Consider the following 27,091-nt stretch of genomic DNA (forward strand, 5'->3'; position numbering starts at 1 on the left):
CAAACCGTTGAGAGTAGTACCGTGCTGTTTCAATCTGCTCAACAGTTTCTAAAGATCCTACATTGTGGCTAAGACTGAGCAGCGCTACAAAAAAATATTGGTAAGTGTGTTATACTTGGTTAACGTTATTTATGTCTGGAGTTTCTTAGTTATGAAATGTAGCTAGTCAGCAAGTTGACTAAAAATAACGTTAAATACTGTAGCTATCTTAACTTTAGCTAACTACGTTAATTTATTTATCCTGTGGCCTACTAAGGTAACGTTAGCTAACTAGCATTAGCTAGTTCGCGAATAAATCGAAACAAACAACTAACTTGGTCAAAAGAACTAGCGAACTTCGCTAATACATTAACTAGCGAACACGTGTGTTAGGGTGAGTGAGTTGTTTATAGCTACATGGAATGAACGTAGCTTACTATAATTAACGTTAAAGTTACCTAGAATGTCAACCACTCGGCTTACAACAAGTTGTTTTTTCGTGTACAGTGATGTCGTGGGACTTCTTTGTGCCTGTGTGCGTGGGTGACCTGGTGAAGACTGGGGGCATTAACCAGTACGTGGTTCAGGATGTCGTCTCCCCTAAACAACTTCCCTCCCATCTCAACAGTAAATATCCCATAGTTTGTTAGACTTACAAATGTTAGAATATTGTCCTCCTGAAATCTGACCATGCAACTAAACTCCTTTACTATTCTATATATTTTCCAGGTTTCATGGCTGCACTGAGAAACCAGGGTCCATTGTGCATCCTGGAACACTTCGACACGGGTTACACTGTGCTGCAGTGAGTAGCTATATTTACTCAAATTATTTTATTTTTCTTTCTTAAACCTGCCTCAACTATGATGTAATTTCTCGCATTCTATTGTATGTCACAGGCACTGCCATAAAGTGGACATGCGTGTGAAAGAGGACACCATGGAGTTACTCATACAAGGTCAGTGTTTGTGATGGTGTGTTGAAATGTCTCAATTTATTCACATGATGGCATACCAGTGCCTGCTAGTGCTCACTATTCAGTCGACGTTCTCATCCGTATTTGATTGTTTTCTCTGTTAGTGGTGAGTGGCCTGTCCGTCTCCCTGCCCTCCTGCCCTGCCTCCCGCCCTGCCTCCCTCTCAACATCAGTAAAGTCACCAACACTCCTGTACTGGTTTGAAGTGAATTGTCCCTCAACATCAGATTCCCATTTGATTGTCATTTTCTCAAGCCCGCAGAAATTATTTGAATGATTTTATTTACAGCAAAAACCTGACTATTCAGTTTTTGAAGAAAAGGAGACTAGGAGAGAATCACTTCCTCTGGGATTACTGAGCATTCCTCATGTCCTCTGTGATTTCTACCCCCAGGTTCTGCACCTGAACAGGTACAGTAAAGGGATTGGTTTGGCCGTGGGAAGGCTGATGGACAAATCCATCAATGTGGTCAAGAGTGCCATCCAGCTACTGGCTGCCTTCATCGCACACAACCCCTACAGCTGCAAGGTGCGCGCGCACACGAACAACCACTACTGTGAAGTACACACACAATACAAAGTGTCTTACAATTGTTTCTTTCATCTGTAGTTGAGCAGTGCTGACCTGAAGAAACCCCTGGAGAAGGAGACGGATAAACTCCGCGAGCTTAGAGAGAGACTGCAGGAAAACGCACCTGGTAAATTATACACACCACCTTTTATATTTATCTTTTATATAATGCCCAGTGATGAGACCAAGGCGAATGCGAGCCAACTGAAAGAGGGTTGGGATCTCTCTTCTCGTTTGGCCGGTAATCTTGGCAGTGTAGTGGAGATTGGCTGCTCTGCTGTAAGGGCCGGCCTACAGTGATTTGGCCCCACCCACACGTTTCTTCCGCTAAAGAAACACGGTAGAGAATAGTGGGAGGGTGCTGACAGTGTGACTGATGTCTGTTTGCCTGTGTCTGCCTGCCTTTATGCATGAGGCAGGGAGAACCCCACCTCTCCTCAATATCCAGTTGGTCGTGAGCGCTCTTTGTTAATCTGAGGGCTTTGTAACCATAGAAATAGAATCCATTCATTCTGAACTCCTCTACCTCATCTTCTGCCTCTTTTGTCCAAACTATATATTTATTATTAAAGCGAAACTCTGCTCAAATTCTTTTTCATTTTTTCCCCCTCCGTTAATCCACTGATAGTCCCAAAATGTTTTGCACGTCAGCAGTCAAGTTTTGAAGATATTGGACTTTTGAGAAGCAGTGTCACCAGCCACATCATCATGATGCAAAATTATTTTATTGTTGATTTCCCATTTCACCATATTCCTTTGGTCTCTCCGTCCAGTGGCAGTGATCAAAGCCGCCGAGCTGTGGGCCATTATGGAGGCTGAGCTGCTCCTCACCGTCAGCCAAGCTGGAGCCCACCAGTGAGGTAGAGGGGGAACAGCAGGAGAGGGAGGAGGATGGAGAGGAAGACGACAGGGCCACCGCCGTACAGATCGCCCAGTTCCTCCGCGTCAACAAATACCGGTAAAATGAAACAATATCTAAATACCGGGCCTAGTTTTTCAAAGATGATCTATCTGGATTTTGCCTATCTGACAGGACTAAATGCATAAAAATGAAATGGGGGGGGGACTCGTGTTCTATTCATTCTATTTTTATCAATTTAATGCTATCTGATAGTCTAGATCAGATGGATAACTTTTGAAACACTCTGCCCAGGGGACTAGATTTGTAACAAATCAGGATCAACTGTTTATAGAACTGAGATTCCAAGCTGATCTCTACAGTCATCACATAACTGATTGTGTGTCAGGAATGCAGTGCGTCTGTGTGTGCGAGCCCACAGCCAGTTCCCAGAGTCTGAGATGTTCTCGTCTCTGACCACTCTCACCCCCAAGACACTCTTGGACACACTGGCCCTGCTCTTCAAAGGTACTGAACTCTGTCCGTCTGTCAATCACATCACGAGGCACGTGTATTGGTTTAGTGTAGGAGATAGAAAGGGAGGGGGGAAAGTTAGCATTCTGAAAATGTTGGGTCATTTAGTGAATGCTCTTATCTAGAACCGACTTACAATAAGTGCACTTTGAAAGAACCTCATAATACAAGTCTAGTAAGTAAACTCTATTCAGAACTAACTAGCACTCTGCTAAAAGAGTCGTATTCACTCAATCAAAACACTTTCATATGGATTAAACAAATTATTCAGTACCAAGCCTTCAAAAACAAGTGGTGAAATCAGTGCTAGAATAAGAGTATTATATAACCAATCAAAATGTAATTAAGGTCAATCTAGTGCTGTGGGCTTTTAGCAGTGTAGGAGGTGTAGTTCTAGATGACAGCATTACTGATGGAGTGGGTGATAATGTTTTCTACTGGTGAATCACCCAAACCTAGCTCTAACACCTGAGAACTAACACTGGTCTTCATTTTAGACCACTATTTAGTTAAATCATGTGGACTGGAACAAATGTGTGCTCTCACTGTGGCAGGAGTTAAGATGTTCACATCTGCTCTCAGGAGAACATTTTTCTAATCTGACCTCTCTGTTCCTCCCCAGGTCCTGACCAGGACACCTCTGAGATCAGAGAGGACCTGCCTTCCACCCCCCAGAAGGAGGGAGCAGGGGATGGAGGGAAGGAAGGGGTGGAGGAGAGCGAGCTGAAGAAACAGGAGATGCTGTTGCAGTATCTGAGAGACACTGAGAGCTTTGCCCTGCAGGTGGAGAGAGCCATCGCTGTCATCAACACCATGCTCTACTGGAAGACTACGTCAGGTACAAACACACCTCATCTTACCTACACCCGCATTACCATACCTTCATCACCGGCACAGTCAACATCTTACCCCAATGACTCCATGCATGTATTCTGAGACAATGTAATGTGTGGGGTATTGAGGAATGAATGTGTGTCTCAGTGGTCCAGGAGGCGGTGCAGTTCTGTGTGACAGTATACGAGTTCAGTGTGGTGAACTCTGACTGGCGTGAGGAAGATGCTACCTCTGGTCTGGTCTACTGACGCTGCCATTAAAGATGCTGTGGTGCAGGCCTACAGACGCCTCTACCTCAACCCCCAGGGAGATAACACCAGGTACGCTGTCACACCTTCAAACTGTTGCCACAGGCACTTTCTATCAACCCCCTCAGGTCCCTCGATCCCACTACCAATTTCAGATGGTTAAGTTACTTTTGAAATGGTAATATCTTCCCATGTAAAATGGTATAGAGAGTAAATGGAATTGTCTTGTCTGCTGAAACAGCCTTTTTGGCAACCTGCAATCTTCATTCCAGCACCTCAGCCATTTCCCCCAAGAGGTTTCAACTCTCAGGCTGTGTTTAGACATGCAGCCCAATTCTGATCTTATTTACACTAATTGGTCTATTGACCGATTTGGATCAGCTCTGAAATTGTGAAAAGATTTGTGATTGGTCAAAAGACCAATTAGTGCAAAAATATCTATATCAGAATTGGGCTGCCTGTGTGAACACACCCTGTATTACATTTTCTGCTGTGAATTTGTTAATCTTGCTCCCACCAGCACATTGCTGCTGAAAGAGATGCAGACTCAAGGTAGAAGTTGAGGTGGGAAATTGTGCGATTGACCTATGAACAATGTCTTGGAGCGACTTCATCAACCTCCAATGGGCTATGCTCTGGTCCCTGACTCTCTCTCTCTCTCTCAGGGCTAAAGCTCAGACTCTAGTGGACAGTCTGTCTGAACTGATGGTGGATGCCTCTCTGGGGACAATCCAGTGTCAGGAGGAGATAGTGAGTTTCTCTTATTACCATCTTTTATTATCAATCCTGTCATCAATACTACCCAGTGATTGAGTTAGCCCTTACTCTTTACTGATTACTCTCCATCCATCCTGTCATCAATAATTAACCCCGTTCTCTCTCATCTAATCTGTTCCAACACCATCTCTCTCGTGTTGTCCCAGGTCCAGGAGTTTTTTGGTGGTGGCAGCAGCCTGCAGTCCACGGTAGTGCAGGTTCTGTGAGAGAGGTTCACTGGCAAACGAGAGACCTCCAGCCTGCACAGACAAGCAGCAGTACTGCTTCTGGGAATGGCTGCACGGTAAGGCCCACACACAAACACAGGTTCTAACTCCACACCTCTGTCTTTAAGTCCCCTTTGACTTCTTGCCCAATGATGAGACCAAGGCGAATGCGAGCCAACTGAACGAGGAGGTTGGGTTCTCCCTTGTCTTGATTGGCCGGTAATCTTGGCAGTGTAGCGGAGATTGGCTGCTCTGCTGTAAGGGCCGGCCTACAGTGACTTGGACCCACCCACACTTTTCTCCCGCTGAAGAAACACGGTAGAGAATAGTGGGAGGGTGCTGACAGTGTGACTGGTGTGTTAATCTGAGGCAGGGAGAAACCCACCTCCATATTCAGGAGTCCATGAGCTCTTCTTTTGTTAATCTGAGGGCTTCTACATCTGTATGTGTCTTTCGGAGGGGTTGGGTTTAAAGTGGAAGTAAAATTTCAGTTGGACCCTGTGGGCAATTGACGAATACATTGATCTTAATCTTTGTTTAATATGAGACTGATCCAAGTTAAGTTTTGCACTTAACCTCCCAATGACAATGTTCCCTTATTGATGTATGGTAAACTGTTCCTAGGTCTGCACCTGTTGGCAACTCCTACCTTTGGCACTTGGCTTTGACTCAAAATTCTGGCGTTGGTTAATTTGTCCACTAAACCTCATTAAGGCGCCTGCATGCTTCCCAGCCGTACCACTTCGGAAGACGTGCATATATTATTACATCTTGTGACGTTGTTTATTTTAGACTTCAAAGTTTTTCTCTTTTTTTTCAGTTCGGGGGCACCAAGTCTACACCCCTTTGTCGGTGATTGGTCAACAGTAGGGATTCTTCAATAGTCTGTCATTCAACGAGAGACGACCCATTCTCATGCACATTTTTTCATCGAAATACTTCAGTAAACATCTTAGATGCAAAAACAAAAGGATATCCTCAGCATAAACTCAGGAATCGGTCATTCATTTTGACGTTATCTTAGATTAATTCAGACTTTTTTGAGGAAGTGTACTGGCTACGGCGACTCAAAATGGACGCTTTTTTCTCGTTCAAGTGAATGTCTTTAAGGGAGTATGCAATCACACTCATTTGGCTAGCCGAACTGAAGCATGCTGGCGCATTTGGTCTCTGAATAGGAGCACAGCAGAGTACACTGACTTCTCTGCATTGAGTCGAAGTCACGACCACCTATAAATCTGGGCTCACCGCCAGGGTTTTCAATGAACGAGCGTTGTAAACACACATTCGGTCAAAGATTCAAAGACAGTCACTGCCTGATGGGGGATGACTATCTGCAGTCCACCCACACTGTACTGGACAATACCGTGCCGCCTCTTTCCACGCAGGCAGCATTCATAACCTGTTTAATCCTCCCCTCACATCCTCTAACCCTCCCTCCCACACACATTATCCCTCATAGACTGGGACCGTGTGTGTTCTGCGGAGGGCCGAGCACCGACGAGATGATTGATTAATCTGGAGCCTGGGCATAATTTAAATGATGTAGTTTACTACTTTGTTGTGTGTAGACATAGCAGTGAATTTACATACTGCCAGGAACCTCATTTGTGCACCACACACTAAAGTTGCTGTGTAGCAACTGATAGCATGTTTGTATGCATGTTCTTGAGCTGAAATATGAGCTGAAATAAAAGATCCCCAAAAATGTCCATATGCAAAAAAGCTTGTTTTGAGGAAGCGTGCAATTGGCATGCTGAATGCAGGAATGTCCACCAGAGTTGTTTTGAATGTTAATTTATCTACCATAAGCCACCTCCGACGTTCTTTTAGAGAATTTGGCAGTACACCCAACCGGCCTCACAACTGCAGACCATATGTAATCACGCCAGCCCAGGACCTCCACATCCAGCTTCTTTACCTGTGAGATCGTCTGAGGGGGAGGCGGGATGCTGAGCAGTATTTTGGTTTTTAATTGTAAGGAAAAATGTTTTCTGATTGGCTGGGCCTGGCTCCGTAGTGTGTGGACCTGTGCCCACCCATCATGGCTGCGCCTCTTCCCCGTCCTGTTAGATTAGTGTTTTCTGCCTGTTTGGAACCGTGTAAACAACGCTAAATTGTAAGTAATACCAGAGTCTGTTCTAACAAAAATCTAAAGCCTTTAATACAGCATAGCAAAGATTTAAAAACAGCCACATTTGTGAAATTGCTTAATCTGACGTTCTTGTTGTGTGAGGCTTGGTGCTCACGGAATCAGTAGGCTATTAAAGACTCCAACTGGCAACAAACAGGATTTCTGTAGATGTGGATGATTTATCATGCCAGGCACGTTTTAACAGTTACGCTATGGGTTATATATCTTAATTAGTTTCCTCAAGTTTCTTACAAAGTGAAGGCAAGGGCTGTTTTCTCGTCTCCTTACTCTGCTTCTGCCGCATTGTTCTCAACACCAATATGCTGGTTAACTTCGCTGTTATGCACATTGCAACAAAGGGAAATTCAACGGTGCACTGGAGATTACGTTTCAGAACCCCAAGACAGCGCTTTTTCCCGCTATCCATCGCGTGAGAAACCGCATTTGTTATAAAATATTATATTTATTAGTGTTGCACCATTTTCTTACAAAATAGATAAAATCAAACTTTATGTCACATGCGCCGACTACAACAAGTGTAGACCTTACTGTGAAATGCTTATTTACAGGCCCTTAACCAACAGTGCAGTTCAAGAAGAGTTAAGAAAATATTTACCAAATAGACTAAAGTTAAAAAAAAATATTCAAAGTAGCACCGTAAGAATAACAATAACGAGGCTATATACAGGGGGTACCGAGTCAGTGTGCGGGGGTACAGGTTAGTTGAGGTAATTTGTACATGTAAGTAGGGGTGAAGTGACTATAGCTCAGTTGGTAGAGCATGGCGCTTGCAACGCCAGGGTTGTGGGTTCAATTCCCACGGGGGGACCAGGGTTCAATTCCCACGGGGGGACCAGGATGAATATGTATGAACTTTCCAATTTGTAAGTCGCTCTGGATAAGAGCGTCTGCTAAATGACTTAAATGTAAATGTAAACGAGTAGCAGCAGTAAACAAAAGGGAGGGGGGGGTCAATGTAAATAGTCTGGTGATTTTATTAATTGTTCAGCAGTCTAATGGCTTGGGGGTAGAAGCTGTTGAGGAGCCTTTTGGTCCTAGACTTGGTGCTCCAGTACTGCTTGCTGTGCGGTAGCAGAGAAGTCTAACTTGGGTGACTGGCGTCTCTGACAATTTTATGAGCTTTCCTCTGACTCTGTCTGGTATAGAGGTCTTGGATGGCAGGAAGTTTGGCTCCAGTAATGTACTGGGCCGTTCGCACTACCCTCTGTAGCGCCTTAAGGTCAGATACCGAGCAGTTGCATACTTGGCGGTGATGCAAGCGGTCAGGATGCTCTCGACGGTGCAGCTGTAGAACTTTTTGAGGATCTGGGGTACCATGTCAAATCTTTTCAGTCTCCTAAGGGGGAGAAGGTTTTGTCGTGCCCTCTTCACGACTGTCTTGGTGTGCTTGGACCATGATAGTTTGTTGATGTGGACACCAAGGAACTTGAAGCTCTCGCTCCGCTACAGCCCCGTTGATGTTTATGGGGGCCTGTTCGGCCTGCTTTTTCCTGTAGTCCACGATCATCTCCTTTGTCTAACCATTTACAATTTCAGTAGCTCATGTCTTAGTGATGTACTGTGCCTTCCCCGTGGCATCTGCAATGGATTAGTCCACTGAGACTGGTGGGAATCAGAAGGGTGTCTTGTGTATCATGAAAAAATAAAGATATTTGCAACTGCTCAACTAAAGAAATATCTGTTGACCAACAAGCCTAGACGAAACAATCTACCAGGTTACTAAATGGGGTCAGACCTATAGACATTTGAATGTTTAAAGTGATTGAGTTGATTTGTCCCTCCCCAGCAATCCAAAGGAGCTCCATTCAGACTGCCTCAGGACAACCAGCTCTTTACCTGCTTCACACAGGCCATCGCTGAAGGTGTATGTGTGTACACATCATCTCTTGAGTGGGAGAATGTATTGTCTTTGCCCCTGACTGTGTCTGGTCCCGCCCCAGGTGTGGTGATGCCGGACCCTCATTGGCAGAGCTTCATGGAGCAGGCTGTCCGTCTGCTGTACTTCCTGTCCGAGTCCCCAGATCAGCTCTGCTCCCGCATCCTACAGCGCTGCTCTCGCCTGCTATTGGACCAGATCGTGGAGGGCGGGGAGATGTTAGCAAACAAGGATGTCAGCCAGTTTCCGGGTGTATCTCAGGACCCTGAGGAGCAGGGAGAACAAGGTGAGAGACGGAGTGATTATTTCGATAGTTGGTGCACTCTAGTAAAATAACTTCTCAACGTAGTATGAATAGATGACATTCTCCAGTTGTCTGGTGCTCTTTCACTGTGCCTAGTTGTTGAACTCTGCCAGTGTGGTAGTGTATTATGATGACCAGTATTTTGTATAGGTACTTTATGATCAGTACGGTGTGTTAGTGATGTGTGTCCCTGTCCCTCTAGTCCCTGCGGTGAGCTGCGAGTCCCTGGCCCAGCTGCTGTCTGTGTGGCTGCGTGGCGTTCTGGCAGGTGTCCCACCTGGAGCGCAGCGTCAGCTCTGAGCTGTGGAGGAGGAGAGGAGAGACAGAAGAGAGGGGGGCGAAGGCGCCCTCCCATAAGGCCAAGGTCAGTCTGGACATGGAATGAAAACACTGTTTATGATGTCCAGTATTTTTATACAACCCAAACCAATGATGGCAATAATTCACATAATGGTCAATCATGAGATTAGGATACTACAAACCTAGTGGTAATGAGACTGCTGGGTTTATACACGTGTTCTGTGTTTAAGAGGCTTTTACTATTTGTGTCAAATTGATTGTCATTGCATCTCATAAACCAAATGTTATCAGAACAGGATGTTGATTAGTAAAGAGGCCACGTGAGTCCCTGGTGAGTAGGATTGTCTTGCCAATCAGTGATTTTTCTCCCTGGGAAACGCTTGATGAGTTTAATTTTGTTCACGCGGTGATTGACAGGTCTTGATGATTCTTCCCATCAGGGGTTTAAGAACAACAGCTATCTTCTTCCTAATTACTCATTTAGATTAAATCGCTGTAACTTTCCAGTAGACCAGACATGAACAAGGAGTTCTTAATCAACTGTCATGATCCATGTTTCCCACAGCAAGCGGCCAATGACAGTTCTGTGGAGGAAGAACTTGAGTTGATGGGTGCTTCTGCTGAGGACACCGAGGCTGAGCTGATCAGGAAGATCTGTGACACTGAGCTGATCAGGAAGATCTGTGACACTGAGCTGATCAGGAAGATCTGTGACACTGAGCTGCTGGCTGGTAAGAAAGGCTTAACCTTTTCAAAACGAAGTAAATTTTTCCTGATGTGATTTAATTGCCTTGAAAACCACATCCCTTCCCCCCCAGAAGAGAACCTGTTGTGCTCGTTCCTGCTCCTGCTGGTGAGGGTGTGTAGTTCCCCAGGGAGATACTGCCACCCCCATTTCACCACCGCTGCCTGCCTGGCCCTCTCACGGTACATGATGATCAGGTCAGACTACACCCCAGACTAACTTTGTTTTTAAGTAGTTTTCCTTTGCGTGGCTGTGGTGTGTGCCTCTTTGTCAACCTCTGTTCCCTCTCCTCTGTCAGTTCGTGTGAGGAGCACATTCGTCTCCTGTTCACGGTGCTGGAGCGTTCCTCTCTGCCCGTCGTCAGGGCCAACGCCATCATCGGCCTGGGAGACCTCACCGTCCGCTTCCCCAACATCCTGGAGCCCTGGACCCAGAACCTCTATACCAGGTAACCCAAACACCTGGACCCAGAGACTCTGTACCAGGTAACCCAAACACCTGGACCCAGAGACTCTGTACCAGGTGTGCACCCCCACAAGCCACTGTCATTCAGTGACTAAATATTAACCAAGCAGCTAATAGAACTTGTTTATAGATTAGAATATGGAAGTAGCAAACAATCTGATCTTTATTTAATTACCCAGCTGTGTGTACTATGGATTGTGTGGCTTTTTAATTTAGGTAAACATGGCCATTAGATAAGGATGGCTGAGGGCTACAAGCTCGTTCCATGTCTGGTTGTCTGCTAATGTTATTCCTTCACACGCTCCAGTCCTGCTGCTGCTGCAGTCTACTGAACCAGTTGATCGAAAAAACTTATTTCCATATGTTCAGAACAGAAAAAACCAATAGGAAGCATTGTAAAATGCTGTCATGTCCTCCACTATCATTCTGACCTCTGATGTTGCTATAGCACGACAGTACAGTGTACTGTGCTCTTCAGAACTCCAACTGCTCTTCTGGACTGTGTCAACCATGGTCTGCTCGCTCGTGCATACTTCATTTTTTAAAATTTGAACAGAAATAACTGAACTTTCTGTAAGGTCTAGAACAACGTGAAGGTTCTGATTGTGTCCAGAACTACTTGTTGGTGGTATAATTATACAATGAGTAGATCAGAGGGAGAAATGGGATCATTTCAGGTGATGCCATAGGTTATACTCCATAGGAAGGATGGGGACTTAATTGAAGAAAGCTTAATGATGATTGCTGGTTGTTCTTCCCACATTGAGATGCACTGAAGCCATACCCCTCCCCCATTAAGTTTAATTACAATTCGTTATCTCTTCATTCCACTCGTTCTGTTTTTGTCTTTGTATAGTGCTAATTATGATGCTTGGTTATTCTTACGTTTTAGGTGTTTCAGATGAATAGTGTTTTCCAGGCTTTTCACTATGAACACTAATCCTCAGGTTTTTCCTCATGGTAAGTGTTTTGTAGCAGTCAGTAATTGTCTCCCACACACCTCCATTGTGTTGGGTCTCCTCAAAGACAGACAGCCCTCTCTGGGAGAGGACTGATAAGGGTATTAAACATGTTTCTTTTTTACTCTAATGGTAATGCACTGTTTTACATGCCTAGTTAATTATACTGAAGCTGTGGCTTATGACAGTCTACTGTATAGCAGACCACACACCAAGCTGTGGCTTATGACAGTCTACTGTATAGCAGACCACACACCCGGCGAGTCCGGTTCCTCTGGATAATGTCCTAATCCACGGCTGGAGGAAAAGTTGCTTATTATTATTTTTTTCACCTGGCCTCATCCCTTCCCAGTGTATGCGGTTAATTCCCCTGTTTAGAACAATGGAGGCCAGGGAGACACTGCAGCCTTTTGTCTTAGTGCTCCCTCAGAGTAGAGGCCCTTTACCTCCCACACGTACATCTGAAATGTCTGCAGAGGATTATGGTTAATGCCAGTCAGGGGTATTGGCATCGAAGCCTTCAGGTCCAATGTATGGCTGGTAGTATTTTCACCCAGGTAATCGATTGCTTAATCTGTCATGTCATTGATTGGCCAGTCTCTCTCTTTCATGGTATCATGATTAGAGAAGAAACCTGCATGCCATTTTTTAATATTGTTTCATCATATAACATGTCCCCGTCTCCCCTGCCCAGGCTGAGTGACGAGAACCCGGCGGTGAGGCAGACTGCAGTGACTGTTCTGATCCAGCTAGTGCTGAAGGATGTGCTGAAGGTCAAAGGTCAGATCAGCGAGGTGGCTGTACTGCTCATCGACCCCCAGACACACATCGCCAGCCTCGCACTCAACTTCTTCAACGAGCTCGCCTCCAAGGTACACACACAGCGTTAATTCCAGGCATGTCTATTTGATTGGAAAATACAGTGCCTTAGGGAACTATTCAGGCCCCTTGACTTTTTCCACATTTTGTTACATTACAGCCTTATTCTAAAATGTTTATTTAATCCAATCTACACACTATACTCCATAATGACAAGGCAAAAACAGGTTTTTAGACACCTTATTTACATAAGTATTCAGACCCTTTGCTGAGACTTGAAATTGAGCTCATGTGCATCCTGTTTCCATTGATCTCCTTGCTGTTTCTACAACTTGATTGGAGACCACCTGTGGTAAATTCAATTGATTGGACATAATTTGGAAACTCACACCTGTCTATATAAAGTCCCACATCTGCATGTCAGAGCAAACACCAAGCCATGAGGTCAAAGGAATTGTCCGTAGAGCTCAGAGACAGGATTGTGTCGAGGCACAGATCTGGGGAAGGGTACCAAAAAATGTCTGCGGCATTGAAGGTCCCCAAGAACACAGTGGCCTCCATTCTTAAATGTAAGAAGATTGGAACCACCAAGACTCTTCCTAGAGCTGGCCACCCGGCCAAACTGAGCAATCGGGGGAGAAGGGCCTTGGTCAGGGAGGTGACCAAGAACTCGATGGTCACTCTGACAGAGCTCCAGAGTTCCTCTGTGGAGACGAGAGAACCTTCCAGAAGGACAACCAGCACTCCACCAATCAGGCCTTTATGGTGGAGTGGCCAGACGGAAGCCACTCCTCAGTAAAAAGCACATGACAGCCTGCTTGGAGTTTGCCAAACGGCACCTAAAGAACTCTGACCATGAAAAAACAATATTCTCTGGTCTGAAACCAAGTTTGAACTCTTTTGCATGAATGCCAAGCGTCACATCTGGAGGACCTGGCACCATCCCTACGGTGAAGCATGGTGGCAGCATCATGCTGTGGGAATATTTGTCAGCGGCAGGGACTGGGAGACTAGTAAGGATAGAGGGAAAGATGAACAGAGCATTGTGGAGATTAGAGGTCAACCGATTATGATTTTTCAATACCGATACCGATTATTGGAGGACCAAAAAAAGCCGATACCGATTAATCGGATGGTTTTTTATTTGTAATAATGACAATTACAACAACACTGAATGAACACTTATTTTAACTTAATATAATACATCAATAAAATCAATTTAGTCTCAAATAAATAATGAAACATGTTCAATTTGGTTTAAATAATGCAAAAACAAAGTGTTGGAGAAGAAAGTAAAAGTGCAGTATGTGCCATGTAAAAAAAGCTATCGTTTAAGTTAGCTCAGAACATGAGAACATATGAAAGCTTTTAACCTGAGTTAAGTATATGAAATACAAATGGTATAGAGAGAAATAGTCCTATAATTCCTATAATAACCTCAACCTAAAACTTCTTACCTGGGAATATTTAAGACTCATGTTAAAAGGAACCACCAGCTTTCCACAGCGCAAGGTACTGATGATAGTGGTTGTATGTATTGACTGACAGAATAGTTTTCAGTTGTTCAAACCACATAAAGCTCTTAGCCCCCCCCCCAATTCAGATATACATAACGGTAAACTTGGGACAAGTGAGAGACTATGCATTATCCTGACTCTTTGACTAAACGCTATTAGTGCGCACCCTGCTAACATGCTAGCCATTTCACATCGGTTACACCAGCCTAATCTTGGGAGTTGATAGGCTTGAAGTCATAAACAGCTCAATGCTTGAAGCACAGCGAAGGGGTGCTGGAAACGCAGTAAAGTGCTGTTTGAATGAATGCTTGCGAGCCTGCTGCTGCCTACCACCACTCAGACTGCTCTATCAAATCATAGACTTAATTATAAAAACACACAGAAATACGAGCCTTTTGTCATTAATATGGTCGAAACGGGAAACCTATCATTTCGAAAACAACATGGCATCCCTAAGTCTAAATATTGCTGTTACATTGTTCTTCACACAGTTCGCAACGAGCCAGGCGGCCCAAACTGCTGCATATACCCTGACTGCTTGCACGGAACGCAAGAGAAGTGACACAATTTCCCTAGTTATAAGAAATTCTTGTTAGCAGGCAATATTAACTAAATATGCAGGTTTAAAAATATATACTTGTGTATTGATTTTAAAGAAAGGCATTGATGTTTATGGTTAGGTACATTGGTTCAACGACAGTGCTTTTTTCGCGAATGCGCTTGTTAAATCATCACCGTTTGGCGAAGTAGATTTGATTTAAATTTTCAATTTCATCAAATTTAGAATAAGGCTGTAACGTAACAAAATGTGTGAAAAGTCAAGTGGTCTGAATGCACTGTAAATCTGTGTTGGTGTATTGGGGACCTTTTTACATAGACTGAGTGTAATGGATCCTCCAATGTTCTAAACCAGACAGTGGCTTCTCCTCTCCTCCCAGGACAATGTCATCTGCAACCTGTTCCCAGACATCATCAGCAGACTGTCAGACCCAGAGAGAGCCATGAACGAGGAAGACTTCCACACCATCATGAAGTGAGTGGTGTCCACACTGAGCTGTGTGCCTCTTCTGCTCTCACTGTGTATATTGTGTATTGTGATCAGTGTAGTGTCTTCTGTGCTCACTGTGTGTATTGTGTGTACAGTCTTCTGCGCTCACCTTATTTCTTCTGCTCATGCCTTATTTGAATGTTTCCCTCTTTGTCTCTGTTTTCAGGCAGCTGTTTTCCTACATCACTAAGGAGAGACAGACTGAGTCTCTGGTGGAGAAGCTGTGTCAGCGCTTCAGGACCGCAAAGTGAGCAGCCCGTCTTCCCCTCGCTCTTCCTATCTCCTAATTTCTTTTCTCCCACTCCGTATCATAACGGCTGGCATTAGTTCCTCTCAGTCTCAGGATTATCCGAGGCCTAGGTCGTCTGTTCAGTGAACTCGGGGCCAACTCTCCCTCTTTCTGGCTCGTCATTCAAAGCGCAGACCTCCACAGAAAAGGCATTTTAGATTAAGCCACAGACAGTGACTCAGCGAGACCATGGGTGGAGAATGATATCTGCAAATGTCAGGTCAGACTTCCTCTGTTCTTGAAAGACTATTTGTTGGAAGTGAATAATCAAATTTCCTAATTCCCCCCCCCCCCCCCCAATTCTCTCTCCAGGACTGAGCGTCAGTGGTGTGACCTGCCCGTGTCTCTGTCTCTGTGTGAGCGAGGGCTGAAGAGGCTCCAGGAGTGTTAGTGACAAGCTGACTGAGACATGAGTCTACCAGCCTCTCCTCTCCATCACTGCTAAGCTACGCCGAGGAGCCAAGCCACAGCGCAAGGTACTGATGATAGTGGTTGTATGTATTGACTGACAGAATAGTTTTCAGTTGTTCAAACCACATAAAGCTCTTAGCCCCCCCTATTCAGATATACATAACGGTGAACTTGGGACAAGTGAGAGACTATGCATTATCCTGACTCTTTGACTATCCAGACTGATTTCTTGACTGTGCTCTAAATGAATACACATGCCAGGTCTTATTCTGATTCTTCTGTCTCTGTCCCCAGGTCCAGGTGGAGGAGTTTGAGAAGCGTCTGACGGCGGTCCACACCCGTGGCTGGAGAACGTAGAGAGCTCTGAGATGGAGACGAACCAGCCCGAGGGAGCTGGGCCCAGCCAGAACACCACTCACACGCCACTACCCAACAAGGGACGGGGTGGCAGGCCCAAGAGAGGTGAGTGCGCACACACAAGTGTAGTGACTTTTCTGGTAGATAGTGAATTTTTCCCTCCTGAATGTATTTATTTTTGCCAATTACATAGACTTTAGCTAATGTTCCATGATATTCTTTCTCTCCCCTCAAAGGTCAAGCCAAGCCCTCTGTAGCCAGTCGCCATGACGATAGCTTTGTGACCCCCTATACTTGTCATGGCAGAGAGGTGAGACACCTAAGGTAACCACACCCATCGTCCGCACCTCTCGACGTGCTCGTCTCCGACACTGATCCCTCTGCTTTTAGTTTGTATGTCACATGTTCTATTGTTTTGTCATGTTTTTACTTTTATCAGTAACTTTTTTAAATCTTTTGATATGTTCCTCTAGTCAGCACTAAATAAATTGACTCAGTCTTTTTGTAGCTGAATCAAGACTTTTTAATAACCTTTGGTGTGAACCACACTACCTCTGTCATCCGTGTGTGTTTGCAAGTGGAGTCAGATTTATGCCCTCATTACAAGGAGTATTGAATGCCCTTCTCTTGCATTGTGTGTTTGGTCAGTGAAATAGTGTGTGTTCAGGTTGGATTGTCACAGCTTGGCTAGACACGGTTGCTACCGTTCTTACTCCTCCATGCTCTCCTTTTTCTGCCAGCTTGAAATATTCTGTTAGTTATTAAACCTGTTAAACAGTTAACCTAAATCCTCCTGAGACCCAGCAATTAAATTTTGTCCTCTAGTGGACATATAGTTCTTGGTCTGTATCTGAGGCCATACATGCCACTTTATTAAGCCCTCTGAGAGGACATTGGGCTTTTCAATTGTGTCACTTGTGGGGGTGTTTTTCATATTTACGTTTTGACAACTAAAGAGGACAATTTGGCACTTACTAAGAAAAGTTTTAAAGTAACATGCTGTTTTCACCCCAAACACTTACGTAATATTTTTTTTTATCCCAAACCTTTTACCCGGTTCTCACCTGGTTTATGATGTGCCTGACACCTGAACAAAATGGTAGCATGTTATTTTAGAGGCGAAAGAAACGCACACCTATTTAGGCGAGGTGCTGGTTAGCAGAGTGGAACGCTTTTTAAAAATGAAGGAGAGCATGTTATTTTACGCGACGTCACTCCTTATTTCTCCCTCTGACACGTGCTCCATCTCTACCCCTCTACCTCCTGTAATTGATCTCCAAGGTCTTCCCCTCTCCCACACACCTCTTCCCTCCTGTTCTATGCTTTTTCTCCGCCTATGTTACGTTCCTCGGTCGCTCTCCTCCTTCACTGACATCGTCATGCGTTGTAGCTTCACCCCCTCCCCTCTCTTTTGTAGCTAGTCTCTTCCCTCTCCTCTCACCCACTCTACCGCCCACTCGCTCCCTCCTTTTAAATGACACGAGTGCAATTCTGTTTTTGAGTTATGTAAAGGGAAAAAACACCTTTGCTGACTTCAGACTAACAATATAGTTTGCCAACGCAGAGTTTATAAACCCAATCTGACAGACATTTTGTGTTGGATGAAGACTTGTGAATATATTGTGAGAAACTAACGATGCCTGAAAATAAACTACTTCCATTTCAGGGGCTGGTGAGTGATGTTGGTGGCTGGTGAGTGATGTTGGTGGCTGGTGAGTGATGTTGGTGGCTGGTGAGTGATGTTGGTGGCTGGTTTCTGTGGGGCGTGTCCAATACAACGGCACTTTTTAGTAGTAGTTCAATGGATTCCTGTCCAGTTTTTCCTTAGGGGTTCAGAATTTCCTGAAATGGAACCCCTAGTTGAAACGAGGTCAATCCTGGAACACTTGGAGGAGAGATGTCTATGCAGAGATGACCGAGAGCGGCCTCAACTGGTGTGACCTAAACAAATGCCTGTACCAAGGGATATTGAAGATGTTTTTAGGAGGCAAGAGCTTGTCAAACTGCTTGATTTATTGTGTTCATTATACTGTATTACTGGAGAATGTCGCTGAATCTTTGCTGGTCTCTGGGGAGATAAATCGAGCAAGAAAAAAGCCATCAGAAGCTAGGTAAAGGTATCTGCCATTCAACTGTATTAGGGAAACCTTTTTGAGTGGAAGTGTAATCAACCAATCACATTTTGATTTATTGAGTGGGACTGTTTTTACAAAAACGTATAGAAACCTCTGCCTCGAAGGCCAAGGGTCACTGAGCAATAGCAAGCAGTAGTTTTCCCACTGTCTAGCTTTAGCTTTTGTTGTCAACTAGTTTGCAGCTGATTCAGCAGGTGTTATCAAAGACGGTGTTTGCTAATTTATTAGCTTCTCCCTTTTCAGGAATAATTTACAGTTCATCTCACCAGATGGACATTTGAGTTTTATTGCAGCGCTTGCTTGTTAGCCATCTCTTTGAAAACAACTTGTGTGTGAAACACTTGCATTTAAAGTGAAACTGGCAGCATTTTAGCAACAAATCTTTTAATATATGTAACAGTATTGCTTCCGTCCCTCTCCGGCTCGAACCAGGGACCCTCTGCACACAGACAAGTCACCCACGAAGCATCGTTACCCGCAGCGGCCCTTGCAGAGCAAGGGGAACAACTACTTCAAGGTCTCAGAGCAAGTAAATTATTCTTGAAAAGGGAGAAGCTAATAAATTAGCAAACACCGTCTTTGATAACACCTGCTGAATCAGCTGCAAACTAGTTGACAACAAAAGCTAAAGCTAGACAGTGACGTCACCAATTGAAACGGTATTAGCGCGCACCACCGCTAACTAGCTAGCCATTTCACATCGGTTAAATATACTCCCCCTGGAAGAATGTGGCACTTGTCAGAATAGTTTTTATTTTATTTTTTACAAGCGACCACTTATCTAAGGTCATTTTCACGTTTTCATTTATTGTACTGTGTTTACAGGCAGTTGCAACAGTTAGACTTTGGATCATTAGAACGCATTCACCAAAAACCACAAAATACACCTGAATGGATTTCTGCAAATATATAAACACACGGGATTCCTCTTACATTTGGAAACTTTAATGTCCTATTGATCAAACAACCGTGAAAAGGTAGGCTCTCTCCCTTAGTTATGCACATCAACAACAAGATTACCAACTAATGCCAGAGCAAGATGAGCTCAAATCTAACAACGGAACAGTAGATAAACATTCAAACTTTTTCAGCTAGTTGGCCATCAACATTGCACTGAAACAATGGGGAATTGTAGCCTCCTCGACCTTCTGCAGCTTGCCTGCCAATGCATGCTTGTCCCAACCAGGCACCCAAGCTAACTGGCTAGCTAACCAAATGACACCTGCATCTCTAGCTGTGTAAAGTGTGATAGAAATATTACATATTTACCTGATTTGTTTGATATTAATAGTTTGCAATTAATGCTTAATAATAGATAGGATATTTCTGTCCTGTTAGTGTCTGTGTTTGTATGGTCTCCACTCTAGTTCCCTGCAGCTAATCTGGGTGTATGGTCACCAGAGATGGCTTGAGCTGACAAATGAGTTAAAGACTGCATTACATAGACAAGATGTGGTGGGTGTAACCGAGATAGAGATAGCCAGGAGGGGTTTAGAACAATTCCTCATTGTCTCCAAATCATCCTTGCATCTGGGAAACTAAGCCAAGGTGGGGTTAAGACAACAACCCACGTGCAGATAACGACAGGCTGAACCCAGAGTGGATTATGATGCTCCTTGGTCTGCATGAGGGGGGTTGAACCAACCATGACTGCGCATTGTTAGTCTCAGCTATATATAGTACTCTGCATTTGTGTAAAGGTTAGGTTACTCGGTCCAACACTCAAGGGTGTGGGGTCGACCAGCCTCATTATTGCAATAATTAATCAATATTAAATAAAGATGATTGTTTGAAGAAATGACCAAGTCTCTCTCAGTACTGAATTTCCACGACATTTTTGACAACGAGGAGGTGATCTGAAATTGGGATCTGAGTAAACCACGCTTATTATAGCGCAGCTGGACCCGCCTATGATCTGAGGTAGCTGGCACGGGTGGCCACCGAAAAACGATATGAGGGGAAAATCAGTCACTCACCCACTCCAATGACATAACATTGTCCTAACAGTTTATATCTAGCTCCATGTTTTTAGCTTGCTACATAAATAGATACCCTAGCCTATTAGCTACGTTATGATTGACTTGTGATCATTGCCCTTGCTAGTTTGATTGTATTGACATTCCCAGCCTTTGTCACCAAAGCCCCATATACACTGCTCAAAAAAATAAAGGGAACACTTAAACAACACAATGTAACTCCAAGTCAATCACACTTCTGTGAAATCAAACTGTCCACTTAGGAAGCAACACTGATTGACAATACATTTCACATGCTGTTGTGCAAATGGAATAGACAACAGGTGGAAATTATAGGCAATTAGCAAGACACCCCCAATAAAGGAGTGGTTCTGCAGGTGGTGACCACAGACCACTTCTCAGTTCCTATGCTTCCTGGCTGATGTTTTGGTCACTTTTGAATGCTGGCGGTGCTTTCACTCTAGTGGTAGCATGAGACGGAGTCTACAACCCACACAAGTGGCTCAGGTAGTGCAGCTCATCCAGGATGGCACATCAATGCGAGCTGTGGCAAAAAGGTTTGCTGTGTCTGTCAGCGTAGTGTCCAGAGCATGGAGGCGCTACCAGGAGACAGGCCAGTACATCAGGAGACGTGGAGGAGGCCGTAGGAGGGCAACAACTCAGCAGCAGGACCGCTACCTCCGCCTTTGTGCAAGGAGGAGCACTGCCAGAGCCCTGCAAAATGACCTCCAGCAGGCCACAAATGTGCATGTGTGCTCAAACGGTCAGAAACAGACTCCATGAGGGTGGTATGAGGGCCCGACGTCCACAGGTGGGGGTTGTGCTTACAGCCCAACACAGTGCAGGACGTTTGGCATTTGCCAGAGAACACCAAGATTGGCAAATTCGCCACTGGCGCCCTGTGCTCTTCACAGATGAAAGCAGGTTCACACTGAGCACATGAGCACATGTGACAGACGTGACAGAGTCTGGAGACGCCGTGGAGAACGTTCTGCTGCCTGCAACATCCTCCAGCATGACCGGTTTGGCGATGGGTCAGTCATGGTGTGGGGTGGCATTTCTTTGTGGGGCCGCACAGCCCTCCATGTGCTCGCCAGAGGTAGCCTGACTGCCAATAGGTACCGAGATGAGATCCTCAGACCCCTTGTGAGACCATATGCTGGTGCGGTTGGCCCTGGGTTCCTCCTAATGCAAGACAATGCTAGACCTCATGTGGCTGGAGTGTGTCAGCAGTTCCTGCAAGAGGAAGGCATTGATGCTATGGACTGGCCCGCCCGTTCCCCAGACCTGAATCCAATTGAGCACATCTGGGACAACATGTCTCGCTCCATCCACCAACGCCACGTTGCACCACAGACTGTCCAGGAGTTGGCGGATGCTTTAGTCCAGGTCTGGGAGGAGATCCCTCAGGAGACCATCCGCCACCTCATCAGGAGCATGCCCAGGCGTTGTAGGGAGGTCATACAGGCACGTGGAGGCCACACACACTACTGAGCCTCATTTTGACTTGTTTTAAGGACATTACATAAAAGTTGGATCAGCCTGTAGTGTGGTTTTCCACTTTAATTTTGAGTGTGACTCCAAATCCAGACCTCCATGGGTTGATAAATTTGATTTCCATTGATCATTTTTGTGTTATTTTGTTGTCAGCACATTCAACTATGTAAAGAAAAAAGTATTTAATAAGAATATTTCATTCATTCAGATCTAGGATGTGTTATTTTAGTGTTCCCTTTATTTTTTTGAGCAGTGTACTACCCACCACTGCGACATGTACGCTCTCGTTGGCTGGCCCTCGCTTCATACTTGTCGCCAAACCCACTGGCTCAAGGTCATCTACAAGACCCTGCTAGGTAAAGTCCCGCCTTATCTCTGCTCGCTGGTCACCATAGCTGCACCCACCTGTAGCACGCGTTCCAGCAGGTATATCTCACTTGTCACCCCCAAAGCCAATTCCTCCCTTGGTCGCCTCTCCTTCCAGGTCTCTGCTGCCAATGACTGGAACGAACAAATCTCTGAAACTGGAAACACTTATCTCCCTCACTAGCTTTAAGCACCAGCTGTCAGAGCAGTTCACAGATCACTGCACCTGTACATAGCCCATCTATAAACAGCCCAAACAACTACCTCTTCCTGTACTGTATTTATTTATTTTGCTCCTTTGCACCCCAGTATTTCTACTTTGCACACTCATCTGTCAAATCTACCATTCCAGTGTTTTAATTGCTATATTGTATTTACTTCGCCACCATGGCCTATTTATTGCCTTTACCTCCCTATCTCACCTCATTTGCTCACATTGTATATAGACTTATTTTTCTACTGTATTATTGACTGTGTGTTTGTTTTACTCCATGTGTAACTGTGTTATATGTGTCGAACTGCTTTGCTTTATCTTGGCCAGGTCGCAGTTGTAAATGAGAACTTGTTCTCAACTTGCCTACCTGGTGAAATAAAAAATTAAATTGTGCGTTTTTGTCCAGGTTATTTAGTCATTGAAACTAAAACAGTGCTTCCCGAATGGAGGCAGAAAACAATGTACCAGGCCAGCTGTGATTTACAACCTGATAGCAATATTTTTTGGACTACCAAGAAGTGTATTGATTAATTATAATCATGCATTGAACTGCATCCATCTATTCTGCCAACAATGCCTTAGTGTACCTCATGGAACAATGAGTCAAATATAACCTCTTTTTTAAACCTCTTATAAAGTTGATTTTGTAGCATAAACTGGGAATTTTTTATTGATATTATTAATTGTTTGTTTTTTTCAAATATGCAAAGTAGTTAAAACACTGTCAGTTCCACTTTAGGTCACTGGTTACTTTGTGTGATAGTGAAATGTTATTTGCACCTTGAAGTAATAGTTGGACATTTCGATTGGGAAACGCTTAATGGTTGTGTTTTTGTTTTCTTATGACTGGAACCTACTGACTTATGTCTGAGTTTTTGGACTTTTTATCCTTTAACATCATGCTGTGTGTGACTGCTGTCTTTCCATCGGTTCTATGCAGTGGCGTAGATGTGGGTATACTCTAATTTTGCCAAAAACTTCCCATAAGTCCCGCTCAGCAAAGGAAAGGCACCTGTGTGAAAAATCTGTTTTTTTTAATGAGTTTTTCTATAGATTTTTCAGGTTTTCACCTTCAAAATCACACCTTTTTAAATAGACCCTCACATTTGTCTATTTTTTCTAAGTCCACAACAATGCTTAAACCATATCAATCTGATTGGGTGGGCCTGTCAGGGCCTGGCTCCCCAGTGGGTGAGCCTCTGTCCACCCAGGCCCATCCATGTCTGCGCCCCTGATGCAAACAGCACATTACAAATAGCCTACTAACCAACACTTCTGACTAAACTTTTTCAACACCTGGTTTGCATACCCATTGTTGCCTTGGTTAACATTTACTGGGAGATATAAGTTGAAACGTCTTTCCTACCCTACCAGCTACCGATGTCATTCTTCTCTGAGCTCAAAACCATCTGAAGCTGCACACTCTTACTGTCTGCAGATTATATTCTTCTGAAACTAGGCGATGTGCAGCGCGCATGTGAATATGTTTCACGTTCTTTGTGATTGTGTAGGCTACTTGGTGCATCATTTCTCTATTGTAGTACATCATTGATAAATCGTATAGGTCCACTACACTACTTTGATACGCAACAGTAGGGATTAAGTGAGTATATGCAATGTCCACTGAAACAAAACTCCACCACCGGCCCTTTGTGTTTTGCAAAACGTGCACTCTCCTACATGAGTGCACTGGTATTAAGGTTGATCTCCTTTCAGAATCACAAACCTTTCAGAATCAAAACTATACGTATTCCACTGCGCAAACATACTTCCTATAATAGATAAAAAGGCTGTTAAGATATTCATGTTTCAAGAAAGGAGTCTATATATTTGGCCTGGAGAAGCGGTTCTATGTGCTGACTGAATGGAAGCTGATAATTATACATTTTTTACTCTGGTCTTGGGAAGAAATGACGAGTCCTCACTATCCGAGACCGAGTACAAATGTATCAGACACTGAGGGAGACCAGACTCAGTACTACAACAGGCTATAGCCAATCAGGTCAATGCTCATGCCTGTGTATCTGTAGGTAGTCTCTTATGACAGACAACACCAGCACGTATGAGAGATTTGGTCCTGGGTGCTGAGATTAATCTGCTGGTGATCAGAGCATGTGTTGAACTTTTGTGTGCATTGCCTGCTGGTGTTATGTGTTATGGCAGAGAGGCTGCAGGGGGCTGAGAGCAGATGGTACTGACAGACTGTAGCTCACTGTATGAGGGAGAGAAGGCACCACACACACAGGGTAGAGCGAGGCTATAAACACACAGGGTAGAGCGAGGCTATAAACACACAGGGTAGAGCGAGGCTATAAACACACAGGGTACAGCGAGGCCATAAACACACAGGGTAGAGCGAGGCTATAAACACACAGGGTAGAGCGAGGCTATAAACACACAGTGTAGAGCGAGGCTATAAACACACAGTGTAGAGCGAGGCTATAAACACACAGGGTACAGCGAGGCCATAAACACACAGGGTAGAGCGAGGCTATAAACACACAGGGTAGAGCGAGGCTATAAACACACAGGGGTAGAGCGAGGCTATAAACACACAGGGTAGAGCGAGGCTATAAACACACAGGGTAGAGCGAGGCTATAAACACACAGGGTAGAGCGAGGCTATAAACACACAGGGTAGAGCGAGGCTATAAACACACAGGGTAGAGCGAGGCTATAAACACACAGGGTAGAGCGAGGCTATAAACACACAGGGTAGAGCGAGGCCATAAACACACAGGGTAGAGCGAGGCCATAAACACACAGGGTAGAGCGAGGCTATAAACACACAGGGTAGAGCGAGGCCATAAACACACAGGGTAGAGCGAGGCCATAAACACACAGGGTAGAGCGAGGCTATAAACACACAGGGTAGAGCGAGGCTATAAACACACAGGGTACAGCGAGGCTATAAACACACAGGGTACAGCGAGGCCATAAACACACAGTGTAGAGCGAGGCTATAAACACACAGGGTAGAGCGAGGCTATAAACACACAGGGTAGAGCGAGGCTATAAACACACAGGGTAGAGCGAGGCTATAAACACACAGGGTAGAGCGAGGCTATAAACACACAGTGTAGAGCGAGGCTATAAACACACAGTGTAGAGCGAGGCTATAAACACACAGTGTAGAGCGAGGCTATAAACACACAGGGTAGAGCGAGGCTATAAACACACAGGGGTAGAGCGAGGCTATAAACACACAGGGGTAGAGCGAGGCTATAAACACACAGGGTAGAGCGAGGCTATAAACACACAGGGTAGAGCGAGGCTATAAACACACAGGGTAGAGCGAGGCTATAAACACACAGGGTAGAGCGAGGCTATAAACACACAGGGTAGAGCGAGGCTATAAACACACAGGGTAGAGCGAGGCTATAAACACACAGGGTAGAGCGAGGCCATAAACACACAGGGTAGAGCGAGGCCATAAACACACAGGGTAGAGCGAGGCTATAAACACACAGGGTAGAGCGAGGCTATAAACACACAGGGTAGAGCGAGGCCATAAACACACAGGGTAGAGCGAGGCTATAAACACACAGGGTAGAGCGAGGCTATAAACACACAGGGTACAGCGAGGCTATAAACACACAGGGTACAGCGAGGCTATAAACACACAGTGTAGAGCGAGGCTATAAACACACAGGGTAGAGCGAGGCTATAAACACACAGGGTAGAGCGAGGCTATAAACACACAGGGTAGAGCGAGGCTATAAACACACAGGGTAGAGCGAGGCTATAAACACACAGTGTAGAGCGAGGCTATAAACACACAGTGTAGAGCGAGGCTATAAACACACAGTGTAGAGCGAGGCTATAAACACACAGGGTAGAGCGAGGCTATAAACACACAGGGGTAGAGCGAGGCTATAAACACACAGGGTAGAGCGAGGCTATAAACACACAGGGGTAGAGCGAGGCTATAAACACACAGGGTAGAGCGAGGCTATAAACACACAGGGTAGAGCGAGGCTATAAACACACAGTGTAGAGCGAGGCTATAAACACACAGGGGTAGAGCGAGGCTATAAACACACAGGGTAGAGCGAGGCTATAAACACACAGGGTAGAGCGAGGCTATAAACACACAGTGTAGAGCGAGGCTATAAACACACAGTGTAGAGCGAGGCTATAAACACACAGGGTAGAGCGAGGCTATAAACACACAGGGTAGAGCGAGGCTATAAACACACAGGGTAGAGCGAGGCTATAAACACACAGGGTACAGCGAGGCTATAAACACACAGGGTAGAGCGAGGCTATAAACACACAGGGTAGAGCGAGGCTATAAACACACAGTGTAGAGCGAGGCTATAAACACACAGTGTAGAGCGAGGCTATAAACACACAGGATGGAAAGTGAGGCTTTGCAATGACCACTATACATACACAGCAGAGATGCTATGACACAAATGCAGTGCAGGGATATACACACCTACTGATGGGGTGCTGGGGTTACCAGACCGATGGAGGATGACCTCCACTGTAGGTCCAGTTTCAAAAATTGGTCCTCCCCAGCCACTGTACCCGTTGGGCGCTATTGTCATGTTTCTGTTTGCCCTTTGACCCTGACAGGTGTCCTCCCGTGACATCATTGTGTTCCGAGCAGGGGAGATGTGTGGCCACCGGCAACCTCTAGTCACCTTGGTGATGACAAACACTCCTACTGCCATGACATCATCCCAGTGA

The 27,091-nt window shown here is 44.9% G+C and overlaps 2 non-coding genes and 1 pseudogene across 2 annotated transcripts; all 3 read left to right on the plus strand.

Annotated features, from left to right (window-relative positions):
* Positions 1-27,091, plus strand: LOC120047257 (annotated as a pseudogene).
* Positions 1,697-2,008, plus strand: LOC120048929. Its single transcript, XR_005477078.1, has one exon. It is a non-coding gene; the product is annotated as a small nucleolar RNA U85 (small nucleolar RNA).
* On the plus strand, positions 5,108-5,396 carry LOC120048931. The gene has a single exon (XR_005477080.1). It is a non-coding gene; the product is annotated as a small nucleolar RNA U85 (small nucleolar RNA).

The sequence above is a fragment of the Salvelinus namaycush genome, chromosome 5, assembly GCF_016432855.1.
Source record: "Salvelinus namaycush isolate Seneca chromosome 5, SaNama_1.0, whole genome shotgun sequence".
In the NCBI taxonomy this organism is placed as follows: domain Eukaryota; kingdom Metazoa; phylum Chordata; class Actinopteri; order Salmoniformes; family Salmonidae; genus Salvelinus; species Salvelinus namaycush.